The sequence below is a fragment of the Cryptotermes secundus genome, unplaced genomic scaffold (genome assembly GCF_002891405.2).
Source record: "Cryptotermes secundus unplaced genomic scaffold, Csec_1.0 scaffold79, whole genome shotgun sequence".
NCBI classification, from domain to species: domain Eukaryota; kingdom Metazoa; phylum Arthropoda; class Insecta; order Blattodea; family Kalotermitidae; genus Cryptotermes; species Cryptotermes secundus.
Window position 1 is genome coordinate 344,996 of NW_019741974.1, and position 10,857 is coordinate 355,852.

General features: G+C 40.4%; 1 protein-coding gene and 1 long non-coding RNA gene across 3 annotated transcripts in view; one reads left to right on the forward strand and one right to left on the reverse strand.

Annotated features, from left to right (window-relative positions):
• Window positions 1–10,857, reverse strand: part of LOC111872833 — a 535,959-nt gene that overhangs the window by 275,868 nt on the left and 249,234 nt on the right. The window lies entirely within an intron of this gene.
• LOC111872832 (pyrokinin-1 receptor) overlaps window positions 1–10,857 on the forward strand; it is a 346,467-nt gene that overhangs the window by 22,183 nt on the left and 313,427 nt on the right. The window lies entirely within an intron of this gene.

The following is a 10,857-nucleotide window of genomic DNA, read 5'->3' on the forward strand; positions in this document are numbered from 1 at the left end:
CGACAGCTTCCTTCCAAATCCTTTCTTGTTACCTTCCGTCTGTCACCCTACCGTTCGATGCTATATAGCCAACGTATTAACACACTCTTAAAACATCCCCCAAAAGGAAGTTCTGTTTTTATGTTCTTCTGATGACATTAATTGAGATGACGTTTGTGTGTAAAATTGAGAACTTAGATTTCCTGGCCTTGTTATCCGTAAAACTACTCAATTTTTTATGTCAGATTTTATGAAATCATTTCACAACCATTTCACTAACTAGCTAAAATTACTAGCAAGCAAAAGGAGTCCTGGATAGAGCTCATAAAGCCTGCTCTCCTATTGCTCAGCCTTGCAGACCTATGAACCTCATGCTGTTAAGGGTGCGTCTCCGTAATACAAGTTTATAATCCAATATTAAAATGTAATTTGGTTTGTGGGTTGGCATGCTCGTCTCATGTGTAGATGGTCATAGAATTTAGAAGCAAAGCATTATTCGGATCATAATTCCTTTCGCTCGAAAGTGTGAGCACATTACAGAACCTGCAACATGCGTAACTACAGACTACGCCTACATTGAATTGTCTGATGTAATATCAAAGAGTCGTAATTAATTCTTGTCTCTAACAGGTGAATTTCAATGACATTTAGTACAAACAGTAAAAGTAAGGAAAAGTAAAGCTATCCCTGCAACAGGCCATGAATGCCCATATCGTTGTGAGATGTTAAGGGTCCCACATTATCTAGACAATCGGCTCAAAGATGGCGGTAAGGTTGTCAGCCCTACGCGCCGGCCGCGCTTTACTTCCCACGAAAATTATTTCGTTAACTCCTAGTACTCATTTCTGTTAGAGGCTGACTAAACCCCAGGGCCTAGTGCGGCTGGAAGGATTAGGACAACTGAAAAAAATCCAGTGACCTCATCGGGACTTCAACCCGCGACCTTCCGGCTTGTAGCATAGCTCCACAACCACTACGCTACCGCGTGCCCCCATTTAGTACAAACAGTTTAGAAATAATTACAATTTATCTTGTAAGATTTGAGGTTTTCACGGCGGTGACTATGAAAATGTCTTCTGGGATGTGGAGTCGTGTAGATATTGTTTTAACCGACGTTTCGGAGGAACGTATCGCCTCCATCTTCAGGGTAGAAGATGGAGGAGATACGTTCCTCCGAAATGTCGGTTAACACAATATCTACACGGCGCCACATCCCAGAAGCCTGCTTTCTTTACAATTTATCTTCATACAATGAATATACAAGGGGTGGGCCTTCTTGGCCCTTGCACCGCGACCACAGTGATCTATTGTGCCTTATCTTCATACAAACTTGTATATATATTTATATTCTCAATGCTTCATTCTCCATCGCTGTCAACTTGACAGATAATGAGGTGCCGAGTTTCTTTAATTTTTATAAAAATTATCGCAATAATAGTTTTTATTTTTCGAAAATCTCTAACCATAAATCACTAGTGGACCGAGCACTGAGTGGCGTTAGTGTCCTACCTCACAAGTTTCTGCGGCCTTAATATTGTAATTACGCATACTAGAAAATTAAAATTGTTAGGTCATGGCGGCTTCCAATGGCTTCGGTTTCGCATTAACAATCTTGAAAATTGATTAATCGATTCAAAACTGAATAGGGATTGCACAGACAGCATTGTGATCACGTGACCCTACTTCTTCCCCATAGGAATAGAAAGCAGGCTAGAATGCAGTAGTTCAAAAGGGAGAAGAATATTTCTTTGCTAAATATTTTATGAAATTAATTCACAAAATCACAAAATTGAGTATTGCAGTATTTTTTGTAGGCTAAGGGGATTTAAAATTAAGCCGCAAGAGCCCAAATTTATTTAATACATTCACAAATCATGTATTGTGCTTAGATAAATTTCCGTCCCTACATAACCAAATATATTTTGTAAATAAATTCCTCGAAAATAAGAAAACAAGACTTTATATCCATGGCATTTCAAAGGGTAGGGCATTTAGTGAAATCCTATTCATATGCAACGCAGCAATACTTTCTTTGTGCTTCGTTTGTTGCTCATTTTACCTAAATAGGACCATAAATCTGTGTTTCTAATAAAAGATCTAAAACCTCATTGTATAGGCCCATATATTACTAATACTGTTTTCCAAATTTAAAACATCTAGGTACCCCTTTCGGAATCTTGATCCTATCGGCGTGCCCCCTCACACAATTACATCAGTATCAATTAATTTGCAGGCTGCGCTGTAAAATGCTCAGGAACTTGCCAGTCTTTCTGAGAGCACACAAAAACCTAGTACAATTTGATAATTTCTTTTCTTCTGCTTCCCTGTTTAAAACCTTTCGGTTACCAACGGTTGTACGAGTACCACATTTTGGGAAACACTTCCTTTTATCATCCCTATGTTTATTAGCGCGACTGGTCCGGTTTTAGAAAGTTAAGAAAGTTTAATGTACGGTAGGGGTTACAGTCGGAAATGAGACCCCAAACAACATTCACTGAGCAGCTTTGACGTTTATCGCGAAAGCGTAAAGTCTGGGAGATAACACGACGGATAGACGTGACCCCTTTATTACGGGGGGTTTCTTTCAGTCTGTAAATGAAGCGCATTCATACCCAGTCACATTCGAGAAATATTCAAGTGTTCCTCTACAGGTCTAGAGGTATTTTTTTTTAATTTGCTTATTGGGGGGTGGAGTTCAACTGGATCCACTCGGCACGGCGGCCACTGATCGGCCTATTGTAGCCTGCTCCGGGTGATTATGACGATGGAGAATTTGGTGGAATGAAGATTGGCAGGGGAAACCGAAGTACTCGGAGAAAGCCCGCCCCAGCGCCACTTTGTCCAACATAAATCCCTTTTGACCAGACCCGGGCTGGTGGGAAGCCAGCGACTAACCGCTTGAGCTATGGCGCGGCCCTGAGGTCTACAGATAGGCCACAGATAAGTTATGTTCTTCCACGGAACATAAACCAAGGATGGACGCAAATCTCTATTTAGTAAGATCTGTCTTTAACTGTGTTCATGTGAAAGGTCAGATGTCAATGTTGGTTTAAATAAATTGTTCTTATTACCGCAAAACTAGTGCAATGTCCTTTTAAAATTTAACAGAGAGTCTCCTCAAATGCTGTATAATTTTGGTGCATTGTTACTGTTCACAGATGCAACACGGTTAAACTATAAAATTGATCTTTAAGAGCAAACACAAAGGAAAACAAACTTCTGACGTATATATATATATATATATACATTAACCGTAGCTGTTTTATGTCTCTCGAGCAAACAAAGGACGTGACAGCAAGAAACGTACACCGAGTTATTCGTGCTTATCATTAGATTCAGATTATAATAAAGGAAGGATGTGACATGACATGTTTTTCTTATTTGTCGTGGTAACGCCGCATACTAATCGCCAACCAGCGAAACAATCATGGACATGTTCCGCTGGAAGTAGCGAACCTCCGGCCGAACAAGTATTTTATAAGCAGATCTACATATTAATGTATGTTTCGTTGATATATGTAATCGAAAATATCTCTCCCAGTAGAACGATCAAGTAGCCATATTTCTTATCCTCAAGATAGATCACCTTCGTAAAATCTGTTGATTACTTGCAACCATCTACCTCAGCTGCTTCCCTTCTGCGAAGCTACTCAACCTTGTTACTTGAAACACTGTCGTAAACAGGATAACGCAACTCGGATTCATTACAGTAGCGTAGCAACTTCAGATAGCCTTGTGTTAGTTTTCATTAGGCTTAATCTTGTTTACAGTGGAGGCAGGACACGTCGATTTTCCACAGCGACAACGGCTGCCGTCTCTATTAGGACTTCATTAGGGTATGATAACCGGGAAGTAGAAAAGACAATCTCTGTTAGTTTTACTTTATATTCAAAGAGAGCAGCGTGGTCGGACATCGTGAAACGAAGCAAGTGGCAAGTGTTACGTACCCATGCGCATTTGTTCAGACAATCTTTCCGAAAACGTTCATGCATGTGCATATTATGCTCAACCAATTTTCATTTACATGCAAATGCACATGCGTTTGTGCCAGTGGATTAAGCGAGTACGTCAGGAGTAGATAACCCAAGCCGCGGAAATGTTTCAGATATTAGTGGCGACACGACCCATTTTTAAAACTGAACTTTATCGTACATAATACAGTGAAAGTGTTGGACTCGAGATAAATGATTAAAGAATTAAAAAAAAAAAGTGTTGACGAGAATGCTAATGATGACCCGTGTAAGATCGAAACATGTTGCGTCTTTAATAAACCTAATAAAAGCAAATGTTGATACAGTTGTATCTTCTTTGTTTTGAATACAGCGTGTTGTTGTGCAGACGGTATACTCTATACCTCTATCTTATTTACGTGACACAACAGAATGCACAATATTAAGAATGCTGATTATCCTTTCAAGTGCTCCTATTTTCGTTAATGAAGTCTGAGCGCAAGAAAATCCAGATAAAGTTTAATGTGTATCTTAATTTCTTAAGGATGTCGAGCAGAAGTTAGAATAGTGTGTTATGACCAGAGCCCGGATTTTAATGACCTGAAAATATTTAAAAAATGACCTATAAAATGACCGAAACAATCCAGAAAAATGACCTAAAGGAGAAAAGAAAGAACACTTCGCTTCCATGTTATTCACATTTCAGAAAACATATGAAGAAAAATTCCCTAAATTGGCCAAAAATTACAAAAAACACCCTTAAAAGTCCAAAAATTTCCCCCAAAAATAACCCCAAAATGAAAAAATGACCTTAAACCTAAAAATGTCAAAAAATGACAAAAATTACCTATAAAATTTACATTTCTGTAACCAGCAGCTCATAACCGAGATTATACATTTAAGAGCATCCCATAGGATGCATGGAAAAAAAGATGACATGTCATCAAAATCCGGGCCCTGGTTATGACAAATTAATGATAATTTTAGCAATAGCAGCTTTCTATGAAGACCAGAATGCTGGATTTTGTCTGAACAGTGAAAAGGTAGACTAGAAGCTGCGGAAATGCTCTTTTTGACAGCTGCGTCAGGGTAGCTACAGATCCGTCACAGACGCGATGCACACGTAAGAGAGGAATTACAGATCGCTGCCATAAATTAAAGACTTACAGATTATGAGAAAAGCGGCTACGACACCTAGAAACGAATGGAACTAAACGGATAGGCTACAGACCTAGAGACAGAACAGACCAAGGAATCCCAAGTAAAATATGGAGAGAATAGTTTTGAATGTAATAGTTATAATTTGAACCTTGAAGCCGGAACCTGATTTAGAAGAGCCCAAACCATGCCACTGCTTATTGATGGTGAACAGTTCATGTCTCCTACATACGTGCGAAACATTTCAGTTGACGTGAATAATTTAGTACATCTAATTGACAGAAATTTCCTTATGAGGCTTCCTGTGGAGGGAGCTTCAAAACAGACCCAACAGACACCCCAATAAAAATATCTGTCCAGGCCTGATTTAGGTACGTCAATCATTAAACACAGATACACATCTCTGATACAAGGACGGTACATCTCGCCTTCTACCGGTCAATGTTACGCGTCTTATCACTATGCAGTGTCGAAGCTCTACTCTCGTTCATAATTTATTATGAGAATCTGCAGATGTTACATTGGATCGGTTTATGAGATGACGTCATGGGACAGAATAAACCCACCGAAATGCTAGTTTTGGATACAATCAAGTTGGCAGTAATGCTCTGACACTCATGTTCGCGGAGGCGGAATAAAGGTGACGAGCTGGCCCACCGACGCCTGGGGCAGACAACAAAGGGACGCAAGGACCACACATTAGAAATATGTTTTATTCTAGAAATACATGACCGAACATTTTCTACATAAAATGAACCACAGTTGCGAACGTAGGGAGAGCACTAACTGTACAGGCTTGTTACTTTACTGAAAATATAAAAAATTCATGTCCTTGGGCCTTGAGTTCACAAACCGAAGAAACGACGAGACTGAGTGGAAGGGAGGAAGTGCTTCTCCAACGTTCATGCCCAACTTCCTGTTTGGTATTAATTTAAAATGAAGATGATCACGAAACTTTGCACTTTATAGTAAATTTATATTGAACGGCCAGCCATCGAGATGCCACCATATTGCTAAACTAAAGTTCTTACAGAAAGCCATCTTTGCCATGACTAACAAGTCACTAACCAGAACATATGAGGGCACAGAAACAGATACTGCCAGAGACATACTTCATCACGTGTTCATTTCCCGTATTATTTCATTACCTGTCTTTCCTTCTTGCTTTCTTCTGTGTTCCCTTATTCTCTTTGTGTCACCGGCCGCAGTTGATTGTGTGAAGTGCATACACTTAAATGACTACTGGTCAGATAGTTCCATTCTCTTCATCTGAGCGTCTGTCGCAATATTTCACATCAGCAATTACTAGACGGGCCGGTCACGGTAGCCGAGCGGTCTAAGGCATGTACTGTCTTCGCTCGCTTGGAAACCGGGATCGTGGTTTCGAATCCCACTCAGGGCATGTATGTTTAGTTTGTGTGTGTGTGTGTGTGTGTGTGCGTTGTTCTGTGTTTGTGTACAGGTAGAGGCCTTTCGACGAGCTGATCACCCGCCCAAGGAGTCCTACCGAATGTGTACGATCTAGAAAAACCGAAGTGAACGGAGAAGTTCATGGAGATAGGCCTAGGCCCACTGAGGCTGTAGTGCCAAGAAAAAAAAAAACTACTAGACGGATTTCGAAGAAATTTGCTGCTGGGATCTACAATCACAATTGGGGAACGAATTTTATTTTTCTTCATATAGGCTTGATGGTCGAATAGAAGCTTATAGATTTTATCAAAGACGGGTAAACGTTAGAACTGAGAAAACTGCATGAAATGAAAAGAGATTTGGTTTATAGAACCTGTGGGTGACCAGATAAATATCTAAGAAAATGCAAGAAAGTTATCGACGTTCTAATCATTATTATATTTTTAATATATCAACTTTGCAGCACTTGGTTTCCAACTGCGACAACTGAATATTATGGTCTATGAAGTATAGAAAACCTCATAGAATGCAATTGGAAAATACGCGTTTATGTAGGATTTGAGGTCCTCGCAAAGGTGGTTATGAAGAATTCTGTCTTCTAGGCTAGAACGCCGTGAAGCATGTTGAAAATAAACCGACGTTTCTGAAGGACATATCGCCTCCATCTTCAGACCAGAGCTACCTTAGCTCATTCTTTGACCCAGAAGATGGCCACATATATCTGCTTAATGTTCGTTTCTTGATTGCTTTTACTTCTATTCTGAAGATGGAAGCGAATTATTCCTCCGAAACGTCTGTTAATTTTCAACGGACTGCACGGCGTTATATCCAACAAGACAAAACTCGCCAAGCGTTCTTCAAATTAGGATAGGTGCAGCACTTTCCCAGTCTGTTAATCTTTCAAGTAAGTTATACCTTTATTTATGTTCAAGTGAACGATAGAATTCTGAAACAGAATATGCCTTTTAGGTACAAAAAGGTCAGTAATACATATCAAAGATAATTCTTTTGTACCGTTTCTCACAGAAAATGTCCAAGGTCTTACAAATGTGCATTATACTCTTAATACGAACGAATTTCGATATTACGGAAGCTGATCTGAAGTAGTAACTCCTGGTGTTCCTCAGACATGCAGTTCCCTCAGTAACTCGTGCATAATGTGTTCTTACAAAACAAACAAAACTGGAGCAATTAAACGAACCAGGGAAGGTGTTTATGATCAGTAACTTCATCATTCTTTTAGTTTTTTCTTCGTATGTTTATATATTACTATTGTGACGGAATATGACCATTTGCTACGCAACGGCTACGTAAACATTTGTTCCCGCGGCAACGGATGTTAACAAAATGTCCATAACCTGAGCCAGATCAATCCAATCAATACCATCCCATCCTATCTCTCTAAGATCCATTTCAATATTGTTCACCCACCTGCGCCTTGGTCTTCCCAGTGGTCTCTTTCCTTCTGGCTTTCCCACCAATATCCTATATGCATCCATTTTCCCTCCCATTCGTGCTACATGCCTTCCCCACCTCATCCTCCTTGACATGATCATTCTAATTATTCTTGGAGAAGAGTACAAGTTATGAAGCTCCTCATTATGCAGTTTTCTCCAACCTCCTGTCACTTCATCTCTCTTCGGTCCAAATATTCTCAACACCCTGTTCTCAAACACCCTCAGTCTATGCTCCTCCCTTAATGTCAGAGACCAAGTTTCACACCCATAGAACACCACAGGCAAAATTATACAAGGTGGTTCAAATATGACCGGGACTGATTTTTTTTAAACCAAAATTGCTAAACATTTACTTGCACATGTCACCCTTCAACGTACTCCCTTCCGGAGTCAACACACTTTTTACAACGTTCTGGAAGCATCCTGATGCCCTTTTCAAAAAAAGTTTTGTGGTTGGCGGCGTATCCACTCCCGAACATTCTGGATGACGGCGTCGTTGTCCACAAACCGCATGCCTTGCAAATCTGATTTGAGCCTTCCGAACAGGTAGAAATCACTTGGTGCCAAATTGGGACTGTACGGCGGATGTGTCAGAAGGTTCCATTTCAATTTCTGGAGGGTTTCCATTGTTGTTTTGGACGTATGGGGGCGTGCATTGTTGTGAAGGAAGGCTACCCGCTTTCCACCTCTCTTCCACTTGGATCGGATCTTTTCCTTCACATCTGTTGCCAGGAGGTCTGAGTAATAAGCTGCATTGACTGTTCTGGCATCTGTCAGAAAGTCTACATGGATAACCCCCTGCCAGTCCCAGAACAACGTTGCCATCACTTTTCCTGCCGAACGGCTCCTCCGCGCTCTCTTGGGTTTGGGAGAACTGGTATGCCGCTACTCGCGTGATGACTGCTGGGACTCGGGAATGGAGTAGTGCACCCACGTTTCATCGGTAGTCACTACAGACTAAAAAAATGCATCACCTTCGTCTTCAAACTGCTGTAGGAGACGACTGGCATGCGCACCATTTTGTTCACGTCCGTCAAAGTGCGTGGTACCCACCGTGCATTCACCTTGCGATAGTGCAGGTGGTATTTCATTATGTCTTCTACACTACCAACACTGATGGACAGCATTGCTCCAAGTTCCTTGATAGTGATGCGCCTATTCTCACGAATAAGTGCGTCTGCACGATCAATGTTTGGCTTGGTGACGGATGTTCGCGGCCGACGATCATCCGGTTCATTCTCCACGCGCTCTCTGCTCTCTCTGAAGCACGTACACCACTCAAACACACGGGTCCGTGAGAGACTCTTCCGCATACTGTTGTTGGAGTCTATGGTGAATTTCAGCGGACGGGACGTTTTCTCCAACGAGGAATTTGATCACAATGCGTTGTTCCACGCTCCACGGTACCTTCTGTNAAATTTCCTCCTCAATCAGGTTTTGATTTGTTATCGTCGTTTCCAAATATCTGAACTGTGCCACATTTTCAAAACATTTGTTTTCTATCTTTATGTCATGATTTTGCCCTGCATTTTGGTGACGAGACAGTAACATATACTTAGTTTTCTCTGTGTTTACTTCTAAACCAACCTCTTTACTAGCGTCAATTAAAGTTTGTGTGTTTTTCTTTATGGTATCTATATTATCATTCATTAGATTCATATCATCAGCACAGACCAGCAGCTGATGTGTCCCGTTTAATTTTAGTCCCACCTGGTTTACCTGGACCGTCCCAGTGGCATAGCCTAAAGCAAAGTTGAAAAGGAGTTAAATAAAGTATCTCCTTGTTTTATACCATTCTGGGTACGTAAATTATCAGACATGAGTTAACATATAAGCACTTTACAAAGCGTTTCCTTTAAACACAATTTAATCAGACAAACTAGTCTCATGGGTATCCCAAACTCTATGAGAATATTGTACAATAGTTTCCTTCTCATTGAAACAGGCTTTCTTGAAGTCTATGAATAGCTGATGTATTCTTTCAGTGTACTCCCATTTTTTCTCCAATATTTGACGAATGCAAATGATCTCATCAGAAGTTGATCTGTTACGTCGAAACCCACACTGATGATCCCCAATAATTTCATCTATGCATGGACTTAACCTTGAAAGAAGAATATTGGATAAAATTTCGTATGCAGTTGAAAGCAGTGATATCCCTCGATAATTACTAGTCAGTCTTATCACCCTTCTTATGAACCGGTACAATAATAGACTCCTTCCACTGATTAGGCAATTTTTCCTTATGCCAAATAGAAGTAATTAGATTTTGCATCTCAGAACGTAATATTTCGCCTCCTGCTTGAATATGTTCTGCCGGAATTTGATCACTACCTGGCGATTTGTAACTTCTCAATTTTGCAACAGCACTTTCAGTCTCAAAAGGGCTAGGATCAGGTATTAACGGCTCAGATGTGTGCATTTCTGTCTGCCTAACATCACTGACCCTGTGTACATTGAATAACTGAGAGAAGTAGTTCCTCCATCTATTCAAAATATTTTGGGAATCTGCAAGCAGATCACCATTCTCATCCTTCACTAAGTTACTGCTAGGCTGGTAACCCCTCTTAAAGTCATTTATTCCTCTATAGAGGTCTCTAATGTTCTTGTTCTTACTGTTCATTGCAAGCTCATCAATTTTGTCTTTCAGATATTCCCTCTTTTTGTTCCTGAAATGCCTGCTGGTTTCGCGTCTTATATTGTTCAGATTATCCCCATTTATTTCTCCTGGATCCTGTAACCACTGCAGTCTGGCTTGTTTTCTTTGGTCTAATAATTCTGAGCATCCTTCATCGAACCATAGCTTATGCTTCTTCAGGTCATAATAATCTAGACTCTTTGGCAGACATTTTTATATTCTCTCTAATAGTTTCCCAAGCTTTATTAACATCCACCTCAGTGAC